The following is a 6007-nucleotide window of genomic DNA, read 5'->3' on the forward strand; positions in this document are numbered from 1 at the left end:
TTTGTAGAGACGATTTTGTCATGTTGGTCAGGCTGGTCTCAAACTCTTGACCTCTGGTTGATCCGCCAGCCTTGGCCTCCCAAAGTGCTGAGATTACAGATGTGAGCCACTACACCTGGCCACTTTGGTCTTGTAGGGCTGGTGTCCAGGAAAAATTCTCTCAATGTTCATATTTTTAAGCCTAGGAAAGTGTTTTGTCTTTCATTTTGAATGTGAACATTGGTAGATTCTGGTTAACGTGTGTTTTGGAGAGAGCATGATGAGGAATTGGGTGAGAGGCTTCCCAGTGAAAGAGGGAACAGAACCTAACAAAAGCAAATATGTCTATTTCACTCCAATCAATTATTACAGTAGTCTCTATTACTTAATGCCAAAAAAAGCAGTGATCAATATGTTGAAAGGGATGGAGGAAGCAAATATGTTTGACCATGATAGCATTAATTGTCTGGGAAACTAAAGACAAAACAACACAGGTGGAAAACTATTAACACTGTTGGCCACGTGTAGTGGCTCACGCCTGTAATCACAGCACTTTGGGAGGCTGAGGTGGATGGGTTGCTTGAGCCCAGTAGTTCAAGACCAACCTGGGCAACATGGCTAAACCTCATCTCTACAAAAAATATAAAAACTTAGCCAGGCCTGGTAGCATGTTCCTATAGTCCTAGCCACTCAGGAGGCTGAGGTGGGAGGATTGCTAGAGCCTGGGAAGTTGATGCTGCAGTGAGCCAAGATCGCACCACTGCACTCTAGCCTGGGTGACAGAATGAGACCCTGTCTTAAAAAAAAAAAAAAAAAAAAAAAGAAAAGAAAGAAAGAAAATGTATAACTCTATTATCATTACCAGTGCCTCATTCTTAACATGAATCTACACTATGAATTCCTAATTCTTACTTTCATACAAAAATTGATGTGATATATTTTTGCAAATTTTCTTCACATAAAGGTTTATAAGTTGAATAGTGTTTAATAAAATCAGTTAATAAAATTTTTCTAGGCCGGGCGCGGTGGCTCAAGCCTGTAATCCCAGCACTCTAGGAGGCCGAGGCGGGTGGATCACAAGGTCAAGAGATCGAGACCATCCTGGTCAACATGGTGAAACCCCGTCTCTACTAAAAATACAAAAAATTAGCTGGGCATGGTGGCGTGTGCCTGTAATCCCCGCTACTCAGGAGGCTGGGGCAGGAGAATTGCCTGAACCCAGGAGGCGGAGGTTGCGGTGAGTTGAGATCGCGCCATTGCACTCCAGCCTGGGTAACAAGAGCGAAACTCCGTCTCAAAAAAATAAAATACAATAAAATAAAAAAATAAAATAAAATTTTTCTTTACATTTTGTATTCTCTTGGATTCTTGAGTTGCTTGAAGTATATTTCTAATAGACAAGTAGGTTTAATTGTCTCTTTTTTTATTTTTCTGTTTAGAGATAGGGGCTCATTTTGTCACCAGCGTAGCATGCAGTGGCATGATCATACTCTCACTGCAACCTTGAACCTGGGCTCAGGGCATCCTCCTGCCTCAGCTTCCCAAGTAACTGGAACTAGAGGGAACACCCTGCCATACCTTGCTAATTTTTTTTTAGAGATGGAAGTCTCACTATGTTGCCCAGGCTGGTCTCCAGCTCCCGGCCCCAAGCAATTCTCCAACCTAAGCCTCTGAAAGTGTTGGGGTTGCAAGTGTGAGCCACTGTGTCCAGAAATATGTTTAATTCTTAAATGGTTTAAAATTGCCGTATAACTAAAGAGCTTCTGAAACATGACATTTTGATATTTGTTGTGACTTTACCACTGGCCTCTTGGAGCAAAGAAAACCCTTCTCCGTCACTTTCAGCCCATCCCCAAGCAGTATGGGCTGACCAGCCAGGAGGATCCGTGTACTTTGGCTGCCTGCTGGTGCACACGCTTCCTTGAATCCCAGGCTGAGCACATTGGTTGCAGTGTGCAAGTGCTACAGCCTCAGCATATTGCTGACCACGCATGCATCCTCCTGATCAGTTCCCACAAGTGGCCATTCCTGCACATCAAGAGCAGTGGGCCAGGCCATAGCGGTCCTGGGAAGGCAGCCTCACCCTCGCCACATCATCTTCTTGAGGATGTCTCACTTGTCTCCTCTCCCAGTTCCACCCCCAGACCCTTGGTGCCCCACCTGAGATGTTCTGTTGATTCAAATACCCCAGTGGTGAGGAATATGCAATATCCTTATGACTGGGTTAGGTTAAGAGGGAAAATTGTAAGATGCGCTTCTGAAATTTCATAGGGAACTATGGATCTTCAAATTCAGCTTCTGGTTCAGCAGGTTAGGGATGGAGTGTGAGAGTCCGCATTTCTTTTTTTCTTTTTTTGAGACAGAGTCTTGCTTTGTCACCAGGCTGGAGTGTAGTGGCGTGATCTCAGCTCACTGCAACTTCTGCCTCCTGGGTTCAAGCAATTCTGCCTCAACCTCCCAAATACGTGGGACTACAGGCGCATGCCATCATGCCCAGCTAATTTTTGTATTTTTAGTAAAGTTGGGGTTTCACCATGTTGGCCAGGATGGTCTTGATCTCTTGACCTTGCGATCCACTGCCTCAGCCTCCCAAGTGCTGGGATTACAGGCATGAGCCACCACACCCGGCTGAGAGGCTGCATTTCTAACTCCCATGTGTCATATCGGTCCATGGACCACAGTTAGAGTGCTGAGGTAATAAAAGACGTGGTTATATAGGCAGGCAGGAGACAGATCCCTTGGGGCCTTGTGGGCTAGGTTATGGACTTTTATATGACTTTGAGCAGGGAAGTGATGTTTGGTTTTTGTTTGAAGAAGTCTACTCCTGCTGGTGGGCAGAGAATAGATGGTAGAGGGGAGCTGGGAGACCAGCTTAAAAGCCATAGTTGTAGTTTGAAGAGAGGTCGTGCTGGCCTGGGTTTGGGTAATGTTAGTAGATATCGACCAAAGGTTGTGTTTTGAGAAGTCTAGTTATGAACCCAAGCTGTGTTTTTGGAGCCAGGTTCCAGGGTAGGGAAAGGCCCTGTCGATCACACTGGCAGTTCTGCACATAAAAAATCAGTGGTGATCGTCTTCAGTGCAGTAGAGAAGTGTGTGGCTCTAAAATATGATGATAGAGGGGGTTCTCACACTATCTGAGAGGTTAGAGGAGGCTTTCCCACTGGGACTAATTCTCGAATTGAAAACCTGAAGGTGGCCGTGCACAGTGGCTCACACCTGTAATTCTAGCACTTTGGGAGGCTGAGGAGGCCGGACCGTGTGAGCTCAGCTGTTAGAGACCAGCCTGACCAACATGGTGAAACCCCTTCTCCACTAAAAATAAAAAAATTAGCTGGGCATCCTGGTGGGCGCTTATAATCCCAGCAACCCCGGAGGCTGAGGCAAGACAATCGATTGAACCCCGGAGGCAGAAGTTGCAGTGAGCCAAGATCGTGCCACTGCACTCAAGCCTGGGCAACAGAGCAAGACTCTGTTTCAACAAACACAGCCTGAAGGTGGCTGGGCACAGTGGCTCACGCCTATAATTCCAGCACTTTGGGAAGTTGAGGTGGGCAGATCACTTGAGGTTAGGAATTCCAGACCAGATGAGCCTGGCCAACATGGCAAAACCCCGTCTCCACTAAAAATATAAAAATTAGCTGGGCATCGTGGTGGGCACTTATAACCCCAACTACCCAGGAGGCTGACCTCAAGTGATCAAAATACAAAAAATTAGCCAAGCATGGTGGTGTGTGCCTGTAATCCCAGCTACTGGGGAGGCTGAGGCAGGGGAATCTCTTGAACCCAGGAGGCAGAGGTTGCAATGAGCTGAGATTGCGCCACTACACTCCAGCCTGGGTGACAGAGCAAGACTCTGTCTCAAAAAAAAAAAAAGAAAAGAAAAGAAATATACTTCAAATAGATCTTCAAGATGTTACCTAGGGCAGGGATGCCCAACCCCTGGGCAACGGATTGGTTGAGGTCCATGACCTGTTAGGAACTGGACCACTCACATTACTGCTTGAACTCTGCCTCCTGTCAGATCAGCAGTAGCATTAGATTCTCACGGGAGCACGAACCCTGTTGTGAACTGCACGTGTAAGAGATCTAGGTTGTATGCTCCTTATGAGAATCGAATGCCTGATGATCTGTCACTGTCTCCCATCACCCCCAGATAGGACCATCTAGTTGTAGGGAAATAAGCTCAGGGCTCTCACTGATTCTACATTATGGTGAATTGTATAATTATTTCATTATATATTATAATGTAATAATAATAGAAATAAGGCTGGGTGCGGTGGCTCATGCCTGTAATCTCAGCACTTTGGAAGGCTGAGTCTGGCAGATCACCTGAAGTCAGAAGTTTGAGACCAGCCTGACCAACATGGTGAAACCCTGTCTCTACTAAAAATTAAAAAATCAGCTAGGCGTGGTAGCCAGCACCTGTAATTTCAGCTACACAGGAGGCTGAGGCAGGAGAATTGCTTGAACCCAGGGGGCAAAGGTTACAGTGAGCTGAGATCATGCCACTGCTCTGCAGTCTGGGTGACAGAGCAAGGCTCCATGTCAAAAAATAATAATAATAATAGAAATAAAATGCACAGCCCAGCGTAGTGGCTCATGCCTGTGATCCCAGCACTTTGGGAGTCCGAGGCAGGTGGATCACTTGAGGTCAGGAGTCCAAGATCAGCCTGGCAAACATTGTGAAACCCCATCTCTACTAAAAATATAAAAATTAGCCGGGCATGGTGGTGTATGCCTGTAAACCCAGCTACTCAGGAGGCTGAGGCAGGCGAATCACTTGAGCCCAGGAGGTGGAGGTTGCAGTGAGCCAAGGTGGCGTCACTGCACTCTAGCCTGGGCAACAGAGTGAGACTCCATCTCAAAAAAAAAAAAAAAAAAAAAAAAAAAAAAAAACTAAAAAAAAAAAAAAAAAAAAAAAAAAAAAAAGAAGAAAAGAAAGAAAGTGCACAATAAATTTAATGTACTTGAATCATCCCAAAACCATACCCCACCCCCACAGTCTGTGGGAAACTTGTCTTCCATGAAACCAGTCCCTGGTGCCAAAAAGGGACCGCTGTCCTTGGGGCAATGATACCCTTGGAACTGCTAAGTTTAACCACTGGATTTCTTTTCTAGTTTCACAGAGGAATCACCATTACTGACTTTTTTTCATCATGGTAATGTGAATGTCTATTTTTGTCTCAAAGTTTTTATATGTATTTAAATCAACACAATACTCAACGACTTGATTGCTGCAGTTTGTAAAAATATGCAAAGTCTGTAGGTGAACCTCTGATACCCACTTAGTTCAACTCACTGCAGCCTCTTTTAATGCCTGTCTGCAAACAACAAAATATGACATTATTCCAGGAGCAGTTAATGTGGAGTGAGGAGTGGAGCATCTTACAGAGCAGTGGTTTATTTTTCAGGGAAGGAACAACGTCCTGTAATTTTAGACTCTGTGTGTGTGTGTGTATGTGTGTGTGTGTGTGTGTGTGTGTGTAGTTTCCTAAGGAAATAGTATTATTTCTTCATTAGTTGTACTCAGACATCATTTTTTTTGGCTTATTTTCCTAACATGCCCACTTGTCATGGCAGAAAATGATACAGCTTTTACAAGTTGATTAAAGATTTTGCTTCATCTAATGACATCCAGTGTTTCACTCCTTTCTTTTTAGCCATGGGTTCCAGCTTCCACTTCATAAAAAGTACCTGGTACTTTTACTTTATAAAAATATGGGGCAATCCTCATGTTTTCAAATTAAAAGTCAGATGTCTTGTCATTTGATTGAAGAGTTTAATGCACGGGCGTTTGAGACCAGCCTGAGTAACATGACCAAACCCCGGCTCTATAAAAAAATACAAAAAATTAGCTTAGTGTGGTGGTGGGCACCTGTACTCCCAGCTACTTGGGAGGCTGAAGTGGGAGGAGGATTGCCTGAGCTCCAGAGGTCAAGGCTGCAGTGAGCTAAGATCATACCACTGCACTCCAGCCTAGGTGTGGGAATGAGACCCTCTCTCAAAAAAAAAAAAAAAAAAAAAAAAA

Source organism: Cebus imitator, unplaced genomic scaffold (assembly GCF_001604975.1).
Source record: "Cebus imitator isolate Cc_AM_T3 unplaced genomic scaffold, Cebus_imitator-1.0 Scaffold234, whole genome shotgun sequence".
Taxonomy (NCBI): domain Eukaryota; kingdom Metazoa; phylum Chordata; class Mammalia; order Primates; family Cebidae; genus Cebus; species Cebus imitator.